Source organism: Pteropus vampyrus, unplaced genomic scaffold (genome assembly GCF_000151845.1).
Source record: "Pteropus vampyrus isolate Shadow unplaced genomic scaffold, Pvam_2.0 Scaffold32, whole genome shotgun sequence".
In the NCBI taxonomy this organism is placed as follows: Eukaryota; Metazoa; Chordata; class Mammalia; order Chiroptera; family Pteropodidae; genus Pteropus; species Pteropus vampyrus.
In genome coordinates this window covers 4,252,202-4,265,748 of record NW_011888813.1, presented here as the reverse complement: position 1 = coordinate 4,265,748, position 13,547 = coordinate 4,252,202, and the positions used below count along the sequence as shown (strand labels likewise).

The following is a 13,547-nucleotide window of genomic DNA, read 5'->3' as shown; positions in this document are numbered from 1 at the left end:
GACTTTGCCTTAGTCTTTCTAGCTGTGACGTCCTCATCTGAATACTAAAGGGATTTGACTAGACAGCCTCAAAGGTCAGTTTCTGCTCTAATATTCTATGGCACAAATGCAAAAACAGTTCACTATGACTAGGGTTTACGAAAACAAAAACAGCCTAGAAATATAATGCATTCTAAAATAATGATTAGAAGGTTATGCACAAAATTGATTATTTCGGAGTGGTCAGCATGTGGATGAATTTTATTATTACCTTAAAATAATGTTCCCTGCCTCTCCTCTCTATTCTTTTCCTGTTTAGTTTCTCTATTATTATATGGACTGCCAAAAAGAGTAAATGTGACCAGCTTCCCTAGAACACTATGTCTGGAGAAGTTCTGAGGGAATACTCCTGGCTCCTAACTGATTGATGGGTCGATTGAGAAGCAACTGACATGTAATGGGAAAACCATAGACTTTAGAGTCCCAAGACGGTATTTTAAGTCCCATTTTTTTCTTTTGACTTTATATCCAACCATGCACAATTCACATATCCTCTCTGAAGTACAAGTTCAGCATCTAAAAAATGCAGACCTTCACAATTGGCAGGCACAAATCTAGGCTGGCTGTCTATCTATCCATGTATGGTAGATACCGTCACACTTTATTTTCCAAATGAAAAAGCAGAGACTCAATGAGATTAAAAGAGATTGTATAGGTGAAAGTATGTTATAAATACCAAAGTTCTATATGTATTTTGTTATAGTTGTTATTACTGTTAGATCACCTCATCCAACAATTACAAGGTTTTATGCCTGGTTGATTACCATAATACAGACAAAATAAACCTTGATTTTTTTGTTCTCCTTGATTTATAATACAAAGAAATAATCAAGAGGAGAGTGGCATTTGCTCTTTCCACTAAACAATGCAGTAAAAGAAATGATCTATGTCTAATTCACCAGTGGGTGATATCTCTAGCACATAAGACAGCATCTGGTATATAGTAGGAGTTGAATAAAAGCAGGATAAAATTCTTCAAAAGAGTGATGTGAGCCCTACTATTCACTTACATAAAATGCCTGATTACATTATTGCAAGATTAAAAAAACATTCATGTGGTCTGCCAGCTGGGAGCTACAGAGTATGCAATCCAAATCCATGTAGTCACATGACTGTAGCTTGGTCCCATCTCATTCCTATCTGTTCTGCCTTAAATACTGATTCTTGATCCTCTGGCTGGCTGAGATTTCCAGGATAGTCACGACAAATACAGGCATATCCCTGTGCCTTTTTTGGCTCTAATCCAGGTAGAAATGGGACAATATTGGAAATATGAGAAACCAGCCTCCACACTTCCCAAGAAAAAATCCCCCTCGTATTTCTTCACCTGAACTCACCTTCCTCTTTTTATAAGTCCCCAATTCTCATCTCCCTAGATAATAAGAACTTTAATCAGGGTCTGCACAGAAAACCAACATCAGTTACCAATCACTAATCAAGGTTTCTTACTGTGTTTTACTTTCAGTTTATTGAATGAATATCTAGCCAGAAGGTGACCTAGATAAACAAAGGCATAGTTATAGCATATTTACTGGGATAAATGAAACTAGCATGTATTGTGGCAAAGGCTACTCCTAACAAGATTTGATTTTTTTTCCCCAAAAATGGAAGAGATGAGAAAGAGATCAAAGGAGAAGCTTAATGAAAAAGAAAAACAGAAAAACATCCACATTAGTGACTGACCCTATTATGTCATTAAAGATAGGCCACATTTTGGGAAGTAAACAGGCCAACAGACAAAAATCTTCCAAACGGCAATTTTTTAACTCCTCAGTCTTCACTAAGAAATTACTTTTTCATGAAGACTAATCCTTCCCATTACTCTTATAACATATCTGAGTCTATTTGGGGATTGGTCGATTGGATCAACTTGCTCTTCATGATAAGCATGAGAATTATACAATGTTTTGCACTTCAAATTTGAAGAACTCTTCCCATACCTGCCCCATCAATTTGCAGTCGGCTGCCACCTTAGCTTATCAAATTTATGAGCTGTAGCTTCCATGACCACTAACAACTCTTTAGATTTTCCCTAGGTCCACAGCAGTGATGGTTGAGGAGAAATGCACAAGTGTTTGGTTTTAAAATACTGTGATGGCCTCCTGAAACTAGAGCAAGGAAAGAGAGGCTTTTTTTCTTCAGATTTGATTTTAACGAGACTCAAGACTGACATAGTCTACGGCCATGCCACCCTGAACAAGCCCGATCCCATCTGATCTCGGAAGCTAAGCAGGGTCAGGCCTGGTTAGTACTTGGATGGGAGACCACCAAGGAAGACCAGGTGCTGTAGGCATAAAAAATTTAAAAAAAAATAAAGGATTGTAAACTGGCAAGGTCCTTGCAATCTGTGAGGTCACCTAAAAATTATTTAAAAAAAAAAAACTGACATAATTTTTCAACCAAATGGGACCACCTTAAATAGCAGGATATAGTGATATTTTTCTTACTATTTGATTTTAATATTTAATTTTTTTATCCAGAAACCATAAGACATCATTCAACAATATTTAAAAGGCTACTGTGATATAGAAGATACTGTGCTAAGTCCTGCTGAAGACACAAAGGAAAATAAGACAAGTTGCTTCTAATCCAATTATGCCATACACACACACATACATGTGTGTATGTATGTAATATATATACATATGAGTATATCTTATATATCATCATATATATAACAACTCAAAATATATGGCAACACATAGAGTCAAATAGGATAATAGCAATTGTAAAAAAGGAGACAGTAAAGAAAGAGTAGAAACATCAGAGAAGAATTAAAAGATATGAGTTCTGAGTTAGGTGTCCTCTCTTACTACTTTCCAAAAAAAAATGAGGAGGATTTCAATTGATGGAGATGAAGGGACTGGCAGATATGGAATAAACCAGTCAATTTAGGAAATATTAAGAGATCATATTTAAGTTGTACTTAAGCGCTAAATTTTAAGTTCTTAAAAGTCAGGCTAAGGAATTTGTCCTTCATGCTTTAGGTAAGAAAAAGCCATTCAAGGATTCTGAATACTAAAATAACATCAAGTTAGTGATATTTAAGTGGATTCCACAAGCAACAGCAAGTAGACTAGATTAAGGACAGTAGCTTGGAGGCAGGAAGACTAATGTAATGAAACTTCATGGAAAGGCTGAACAAGTGAGAATGCCCTTTGCTATACAACTGATCTAGATTCAAATCCAGTTCACTAGCTGCATGGCCTCAAGCAATTTACTTCTCTTTGGTTTCATAATGTTCTCATCTGAAAAATAGGAATAAGAAAAAAAAACTTTAACAAGCTTTTGGTCAGGATTAAATCAGAGAGTACATGTCAAGTGCCTCGCAAGGAATTCTCTCGGTCTTTATTGTAGAATGTCTTTATTTTGCCTTCACTTTTAAAAGATAATTTTGCTGATTATACCAGTCATGCTTGACAGTTTTTTTTTTCCCTCTACAACTCTGAACCTGTTATTCCACTGCTTTCTGGCCCCACTGTTTCTGATGAGCTATAAGCCATTTATCATATTGTTATTTCCTTGTATTTGTCGAGTCATTTTTTTTCTTGCTTTCAAGTTTTTCCTTCTGTCCTTGGCTTTCAACAATTAGATACAGATCTTTTTTCTTTATCCTTCTTGGGGTTCTCTGAGCTACATTTTCTGACATTTTAGAAATGATTGGTTAGGCCCCTGCCTTTTAAGTAATGTTTAAGTCAAACCACAGCATAAAGATTTTTAATTTTGAAATTTAGCTTATTCAGCTTCAAATTTAGCATATAGCCATTTTTCCCCTTTGGTTTGTGTATTTTGATATTTTTCTACACTAGCCACCTTACAAGTAACTTCACCACAACCATACTTTATTTCCTCTCAAAACTCAGCACAGATACAGTACTAGTTCTTATGCTGTAGAGAAATAATTTATAAATTCCTTGATTGAATTTTAACAGCTAGCATTGATCACTCTCTACTAATCTTTAAGCACCTTGCTAAGTATTGTGCCAATATTATCTCATGTAACCTTCATCACAAACCTATGAGCTATATTCATTACTTCATTTTACAGATGAGGAAACTAAGGCTCAGTGAGATTAAATAAGCTGTCCTACATTGCACAGCTAGCAATAAATGGGTGACCCCAGACTCAATCCAGCAGTCTGGCTCTTAAGCACTGTTTGTTATTGAAACATGCTTATTTAATTTTGTGTTTCTTTTCCCAAAGTCAGAAATTTGTTTTAAGTCTCTAGCCTTCCTTATAACTTGAATATGATGAGAATGTATTTTATGTTTCTACTAGAGCCCTATTTGTACTCCCACAAAGGAGGTAATATTGCAGTGTTTCATGTACATTGAGCTTGGTAATAGACCATTTAGATTCAAATATAGGTTCATCTCTTTGCTACTTCTGTGACCTTTACAAGTTATTTAGAATCGCTGTGTCTTGGTTTTCTCATCTTAATTCAGCAAAATAAGAGTAACTACCTCATAGGATTCTATAAAAATAAAGTGACGTAATAGATATAAAATGCTGGGACAATGTCTAGCACCAATTAAGCTCTCAATAAATGTTGGAAATGATCATTACCTGTATCTCTTACATGATACTTATCTGATCGAATCATAATTTCCTATTTGCCTATCTCTCCTATTGGATTATTAACCCCAAAAGACAGGGACAATATAATTTTCACCCTTATAGCTCTAAAGCCTAGAATTACCTGAAACATAGGAAAAGCACATTAAATATGTAAAGGATGAATGAATAAATAACTCCTTTTCAATGGATAAGCTAACATTTTACATAAGATGGGGGCTGGGGAAGGGAGCACCGTGAGAGAGACAGAAAGAGAGAGGTGTCTGTGGCCTTGGCTCATTACACATCTTCAACGAATTTAATGTATGTAATTCCACAGAGGCTAATGAGAATCAATGAGAACTAATGACCCAGAAATTCTCTTGAATTCAGAATAATCTACACCAATCTTACTGTGGGTCAAAATGTAAGTATACTTGAGTAGTTGTCTTTACTTGCAGGTGCTGTTTCATTCCCAATGTGATCATCTGGTCACATTGCCCATCCCACCCTCCTCCCGTCTCTCATCCTCACAGAGTCAACATACACATTGAAAGCGATATCTGCATTTATATGCCATATTAGCCTCTTGAGAGGGCCTTACATTTAAAAATTTTTTCAGTCTTAAGAGCAAAAAAATGAACCAGAAAATATAATAGCACTGTACTATATACCAAAAAAAAAAAAAAGAGTTGGCCTTGGTGTCCTTAGGAACTCAGCGCAGCAAACTTGGAGTGACACCACTTGCATTCCAAGTTCAGCGTCATTATTTGCTACCTGTGCCTCTTTTTCATAAGTCACTTCTTGGAACATCCATTTTCATATCTATAAGGGGAAGACAACAGTATCTTTCTTATGGCATAATGTCAGGATTAAAGGAGATCATTAGGTAAAGCAGGATCTGGCATATGAGCAATTATTAATATTATTAAGTTATTAATATACTACTATGTGGCAGGCCTGGGGAATAGTAACAAAAATGAAACAAGATACTTTAATGGAAATACATAAATGATAAAAGAGAAATACAGATGAGAGAACAAGGAAGGAAGAAGGCAATGTTTTTGTCATTCTCATGCTACAGATGTGCAAACTGAGGCGTAGAGACATTAGCAATCAGCGGTAGGCTAATGTCCTTAAAATTATATTGGCAAAATTCAACTTTCCCTATGTGTTTAATTTGTTCTATTTATCAAATTTACTGGTTTAATTAAAATGGTTTTTATAGCTTGAATAGATGAGAAAACTGAATATCAAACAGGAATATTTTAAGAGCTTAAAAGGAAGGTTAAATTTTGATTTCCACTAATAAACTTTTAGCAACACAGAAATATAAGTATTATAAATTTTTTTCAGTTTCTACTTATTTCTAAATTCATTTTAACATTATTTCTGTTTTGTCAGATTTTAGCAATTCTAGAATTTTCTTAGTCTATTTTTAATATTCTTTCTTCATATTTCCTGATTTAGGAGTAACAGAGGTACTAATCATATAAACTACCATAGCAAAATAATCTAAACAGTCCCACTTTCTTTATATACTTTATACTTTATAATCTTTTTATGTTGATATTTCAATAAACTTGTAATACACTGACTTATCCCAACTGTCTCATCGGAAAATACAATTTCTGCATTTCCTATATGGTATTTTTTCAGGTTATTTTTATTTCCTTAAGATGCTTTGGATTTAGGTTTAAATTTTTTATTTAATTTAAATATTTATGTAATTAAATCTTAATTAAAATAACTGGAAATTTTACTTAATTTAAAATAAAGATTTAATTCCATTTAAAGCTGAAATTCAATTTAATTTAAAATTAAAATTTAATTTAAAATAGTGATTATTTAACATGCTTTTTAATTTAAATTTTAAATGTCTACATTTGTAAACTGAAAACTAATGTCACTTGAGATGTTTGCAACAGAATATTAAAAGTGCTTAACGTTTGAAAAAATACAAAATGACATTCAAAAGCATCCAAACTGAAATCCAAAGGAAAGAATAGAAACAATCTTAACATACATCATAAGTCAAATCGTTGGTTGAAACTTTTTATCATTTTTAAAATTCTTCAATGATTTTCCCATCCAGCATATCAACTTTAGAATAATTCATATTCTTGTTAAACTTACTAATATCATTGTTAAAACTATCACAAGTTAATTTGGCAAAAAACAGTTATTTGCTTAATAGATCGTCAGAATTGACCTATTTCTTAGACAATTTTCTCGAGGTCACATACTGATAGCCAGTATTGGAGCCAAAATCTTCCTAAGACACATAATGCTCCTTTCTGTCTGTGTACCATCTCAAAAAAACTCAAATGCAAAGTCTACTTCAGCAACTTTTACTTGCTCAAAGATTACCAGATGCCAGACAAAGTAAAATTTTCATTTTGACTACATAATCAGAAAAATTAAGCAATATGTTAAGGATTGTTCCAGACACTTCATGTGAAAGAATAAGCCTTCTTTTTTGTGTCTTCCACATTCTCGGCTAACTATTATCTCCCAAACATTCTTTTAATCAAACAAGAAGGGAGTTCCATTTTCTGATTTCCCAGTATTTGATTAAAACCATATTATTTATCTGTTCGAACAGCCAGACTTTAAAACATGCTATATAACACTCTTTTGTTGTTTTCACTCCTTAAAGGAGTTGGTAAAATTCTCTTTTTTAGGAGGAAAGCAAGATGATGCATTAAGGAGAAAAAAAAAAAAAACATTTTGATAGGTAGCCAAAGAAACAGAAAAAAAAATTGTTGCCTCTTTTTTCCAAAATTTAACAGTTTTGTCACATTATTTTGAATATATGGTTCCTGTTTAGGAAACTCCTGTCACCAATGTTTGTGATAAAATGTTACTAAAATACATATTTATACAGTATCTCTTTACAAGAGTTATATAAACCTTTACTTATTTACTGAAAAAAAAATCATGCTTTTTAGTGATTTATTTCCTTTCTGTAATAAAAAGCATTATAGAAAAAGCCAGAAAAATTAGGAGAGAGCACAGAACGGTGCACCACACAGTGTGTAGGTGTTCAGTAAATGGTATTTTATGTTGATAAAGAGGAGGAAGAGAAAAAGGAGCGAGGAGTATAATTCTAAGCACATTCATTTTCTAAATTTATGTTGCAAGGCAGGATTATTTTATCACAGCTCTGTATTTAATGTAAAATCGGTGATGAGGCCATCACCAAAATGTAAACCAGGCAGAAGGGAATAAGAGCTAAGAGCTACTTTTTAACCAGCTTCTTGGTAAGTAGAGAAGAAAATACTATTTCATATTCCATGATAAATGTGTTTGAGGAATTCAGAGAATTAGGAGGTTTGTTTGTTTTTTCTTTTACATTCCAAGACATTTCAACATGATTGTCAATTTAGTTATCAATTGTCAAGTGCCTACTATATGCCAGCAATATATTTACTAACTTAATCTTCCAGGTAATATTACCAGCTATAGGTGGTAATACTACCATCTATTTTATAGATGAGAAACAAAATCAAAGAGGTTAAAGTCTAATGGCTTACAAACAAAAAAGTAAAATTTGATAATTGTAATTCCAGAGCCTGAGTAGAAGTAGATATCTTTGTAGTCTGAGAGTCAGTGTTGTCTAGTGATTTAGAGCATGAAATTAAACACCAGACTGCCTGCATTTGAACCTGGCTCTGCCACTTGCCAGCGCTATGACATTACTTACCTGTAAAGTTGGCTATTTAGATGATTAAATAACTTAATATATCTAAGACAATCAGATCAATCATGCCTGATGCTGAGTAAGTACTGTATAATTGTCTGCTATTATTATTACCCAGAATCTATTCCCTCTTCTAGGAAAAACAAGCCGCGTTTTCCCTTGCAGAATCGCTCCTCCACTACTTAGTTCAAGTGGCTTGAATAGTATAACTCCACCCTGGTTCCTGACATAAATATATGCTCCAACCCTGCTCAGAGCAGTGAGGCCCCCAGATCACTGGTTCAAGAATGGGTTTAGGACTCAAGCTGGCACAATGAAACTTTTGTAGAACTGTTTGGGTGGGCAGGGGATGGCGGGGAGGAGCGGCAAGGAAGAGTCTCTTTTAACTAAACTGAAAGCCATCAGAATATAAGTATAGAGGTTCTAGGAGCCACCTTGTAGAAAGAGAATGCTTAACGGCGGGTACCATGTGGGACAAAGCATAAATAAAAGATAGAGAAGGCAAGAACCAAATCTAAAGGCATCATTGGAGCCCCTCTATCCAGCTTTGACTGGCAAAATCTACCCTTGAACTTTAAAGGTAAATGAGCCTGCTTTGCTCTTTGCTTAAGTCAGTTTGAGTTGGGTTGCTGTAAATGGCAAGCAAACATAGTCTTACTAATACCTCTACTATTCTCTTTTAAAAAGTTAACCATCTATTCATTTTGAGCAACTCCTCCCACTCACCCTCCCTGCCAAAATCATGAGCAGTGCTAAATCTGGCGACATACAATATGGCATTTGGTCCCCCATTTATCGCCCCCACAGGAAGGAGAAAGCTGGGGCTTGAGAAATTAAGTAAATTTTCTGAATTCATATACTGATTTCATTATGTATTACTTTATTTTTTAAAAGACATCTAAGGTAGATTATCCAGATACAAGTAGAATTTAAGAAAAATTTCATGAACTCTGTTTGAAATCTCTTGCTGTGCTGAAGGATCAAGTCCCCAATCTTTCACTTAAAAAAAGAAAGAAAGAAAGAAAGAAAAAAAAAACTATCCTGACAGTTTGGCCCTATCATGAAACGTTATTATGAAATTCAAGAATTTTTTTTTTCCTCCCTTTCCTAGAAGCTTCCACAAAATTGCACTCCTCTCTTCCTATTTCGTATCCATTATGGGTCAGAGAGAGACTTGCAGCCCAAACATAAACACACAGTTATCATTTGACCTTCACAGATAGACAATCTGGCTTCACAGAAATGAGGCTTTTAGAAGCATAATTTTAGATGCCAGTTTCAAATCCCAAGTGCTACTGAAGCGCGAATTTATTTTCACTATTACTTCTTAATATTACTAAATGTGAGAAAGACAAATTAAATGTGAACTCTCTGATTCCTGGCCAGACTGCAAGTCTATGACATGACATGAAACTTTTGCTGATTACGCTATCTCCTTTACCAGCGAAACTAGTTCTTACACAATCTAGTGATAACATTCGAGTCCACGCTTTAAGAAAATGATCGTTTTTTTCCACTTGAAAATACCTTACATAATTTTGATACAATGCATATAGCATGCATCGCCATGAAAATAATTCCCTATTACTTCAGATTGGTACAATCGATATTGTTTAATTTCCTGATATTGTCTTCGTGCAACTATCTCATAAGCCATATCAGTACCAGTGATCAAAATGCTGGAAAAGAAGCAGGGAAGAGGAATGACAAACTAAGAAAGATAAGAAAGTTATTAATAGCTGCAGAGTTAGACAGCTTTGCTGGATAAAAAGGATGCAGTTGGCAGTTTCATAATTGTCTCTGACTGATTTGATATGACAAATGTAACAATAGCAGATGATGTACAGCGGAGCTCCAAACATACATCAAAACACAAGATCAGACAATCTTTTTTTATTCTTTTTTAATTTTAGCTTAATCTTTGAAAGTTTATCTGATTCACTGACCTCAGTGTCTGATTTTTCTTCTCTAGAGATGGGGTTTAGCTTGAGCTACGGAAGTCATGCCGAGCTTGAAAGAGGGTCAAGTGCCCAGAGCAGTGGGTGCTGTCATTGCCAAGAATCCCATGGAGTCAGCAGTCAAAATACTACAAGGTGGACAGAGCCAACGATAATGAGATGAGAAAAAGAAACCAAACGAGTCGACAGCTCAGCAGGAAATCTGAAACAGAATTTGGGGCTTGAAGCACAGAATCAAGGGTAGAAGGAACAGGGAACCTTGGATAAAGGCAAACCAGGAGTCGGCAAAAGTGAATTCTGAAACAGAAGCCATTGGCCTCTGCTTCCCACAGGCCCGTGGCCATCATGGCAAAGCAGTAATGTTTACCAGGCCGAAGAGCCAACAGAACTAGGGAGATCCTGTGATCCCCAAGCTGAAGTGCCAATGAAGAGACAAGAAATTTCAGAGACAAGAAATTTAAAACTAATTACCAAATTTAATTTCTTAGTTATTCTGTGGAATGTAAGACAGTAGATGGAGAATATGCTTTGGAATTCTGCAAAACTTGGGTTGAGGTCCAAGTTCTTTCTCTGACTCTGTGTGCTTTGATTAGTAACTTTGTTTATCTAGAACCCAGCCTCCTGCGAAGAATAATAGTGCTTATCTCGCAAGGTTTCAGAAAGACAAAACAAAACAATTTATATAAAGTGCTGAACGTATTACCTATTACATAGAAAGTGCTGTGTGCTTTTTTTTAAGAACAGCTTCATTCAGATAAAAATGACCTACCATAAAACATATTAAAGTTGCACAATTTGATAAGTTTTAACATATGTATATAGTCATGAAAACATCTCCACAATTAGGAAAATAAACATATACACGTCAGCCCCAAAAGTCCTCTCACACCCCTCTCTTTCCTTCTGCTCTCCCCACCTTTACCCCCAGCATCCCAAGAAACAAGTGATTTTCTATCACTGTAGATAATTTTTTATTATATATAATTAATCATATCATATATATGTGTATATATACACATACATACATACACACACACACACAATCACTTAGTATGTACTCTCTTTTGAGGGGGAAGGAGTCTGACTTCTTTCACTCAGCATAATATCTTTGAGATTTATTGTGTCAAGGTTTGATGAGTTACTAGAAGAACTCACAGGACTCAACATATAGTCATGACCATGACTTTGAGTTATTGCAGCAAAAAAAGGATGGAAAGTATAATCAACAAAGGAAAAGATGCATGAGGCAACGTCCAAAGGAAACCAGACACAAGCTTCCAAGAGCCCTTTCCCAATGAAGACACAGAGGACACATGTAAAATTCATCCAGCAACAAGTTACAGCAACACATGTGTAATACCATCCACCAGGGAAGCTTGAGAGAGACTCAGTCACCAAAGTTTTTATCGGAGGCTGGTCATGCAACTGCCTCTGCCAAGCATGCGCAAAAATTCCATACCCTCAAAAGGAAAGCAGGTGTTCAGCATAAACTATATCGTGTGCAAAAACAGTTTACATATACTGAATCAATCTTAACAGTTCTGGGAAGAGTGAGAACCCTCTTGAAATCCAAGATCCCAGATGCCAGCCAAGGGCCAACCATGTAAGCAGGACTTTTTAAGGATCGCAGTCTCGGGCCTGCTGGTGTTCATCTTTTCTGAACATGTACTCATGTTGTTGAATGTATAAACAGTCCGTTTATTTTCATTGTTGAATAGTATTCCATTATATGTCTGTGCTAAATTTTGTTTATCCATTCACCTCTTGATAAACAGGTAGATTGTTTCTGGTTTGAGGCTATTGTAAGTGAAGCTGCTGTGAACATTCATGGCCTCACCTTCGTATGAACGTTGTGTTTCACTGTTCTTGGGTGAGTACCTCGGAGTGGAATGTAGGGTCGTTTGGTAGGTGTATACTGAACTATGTATAAAACTGTCAAGCTGTTTTCTAAACTGGCTGTACCATTTTACATTCCCACCAGCAGTGTACAAAAGTTCCATGTGATCTAACATAACTTCATTCTTCTGCATTTTGGACGTTCTAATAGGTTTTTAGCAGTATCTCATTGTGTGGTTTTAACTGGAATGTCCCTAATAACTCATAGTGTTAATCATCTCTTTACGTGCTTATTTGCTAGCCATATATCCTTTTTTTTTTTTTTTTTGGTGAAGTTTCTATGCAAATATTTTCCCATTTTTTAAATGCTTGTTTCTTTTCTTACTATTAAATTTTGAGAATTTTTATTTATTATGGATAAAAGTTCTATATGTGACTTGCCAGTACTTTCTTCCCCAGTCTATGGTCTTAATTTTGCAGACTGTCTTAATTTTGAAGAAGACCAACTTCTCCATTTTTTCTGTAAGCATCATGTATTTCTTCTATCCTTTCTAAGAGACTTTTGCTTAATCAAACCCATACAGATTTTCTCCCATATATTTTTAATTAAACAGGTTTTATTATTTGGGTCTTAGATTTCAATCTACACTATATTTTGAATTAAATTTGTTATCATGCAAGGTATGGCTGAAATTTCTTTGTTGTTGTTGTGTTTTCCCATATAGATAGATATTCCATTGTTCCAGCTTCATTTGTTGAAAAGACCATTCTGTCTTTATCAAATTACCTTTATGCTTTTGTCAGAAAACAATGGAGTATATCGATGTAGGTCTATTTAGAGACCTTGTATTCTGTTCTACGGATCTGGAAATTTTTTTCTAAGACTTCCTTTAACATTTCTTATAGTCTGGGTCTGTTGGTTAAAACTTATTTCTCTTTTTTTTTTTTTTGTCCTTATTTCACACTCAAGGAGTCTGCTGTCTTCACTTCTGTGTATGCAATACATCTTTTCCTTGGCTGTTTTAAATTTTTTCCTCTTTCTCACTTATTTTAAACATTTTAATTACGATATGCTTAGGATTTCTTGGGCTTTGAACTTGTTGCATCAGTAGGTTTGATCTGGAACAAAATTAAGTTACTTTGAATCAAGTTGGTATTTTCAGGTCTTCTTTTTAAGCTTTGCTATGCAATTACACAGCATTTAGGCTATGTCTCATTTTATCCCACCACTGAAGCAAAACTCTTCTGTGTAATCTATCCAACTTATCATGAATTTTGAATTTTTTTTTACTCTGGCTAATAGAGCAGAAACTATTCCTGGCCCAGTATCAATTCTGAGCACTCTTCCCTCTAATCATTTTGGATGGTTATTTCCCCAGCCTCAGTATTTCTCCACACGTGCGCTGATCAACTTGAGAAAGACTTGATGGCAATCTTCATATCTCTGAAGCTCCTA

At 34.9% G+C, this 13,547-nt stretch overlaps 1 non-coding gene across 1 annotated transcript; it reads left to right on the top strand.

Moving 5' to 3' along the window:
- The first annotated feature begins 2,213 nt into the window (after positions 1-2,213).
- On the top strand, positions 2,214-2,332 carry LOC111737921. The gene has a single exon (XR_002779625.1). It is a non-coding gene; the product is annotated as a 5S ribosomal RNA (ribosomal RNA).
- Positions 2,333-13,547: the final 11,215 nt, after the last annotated feature.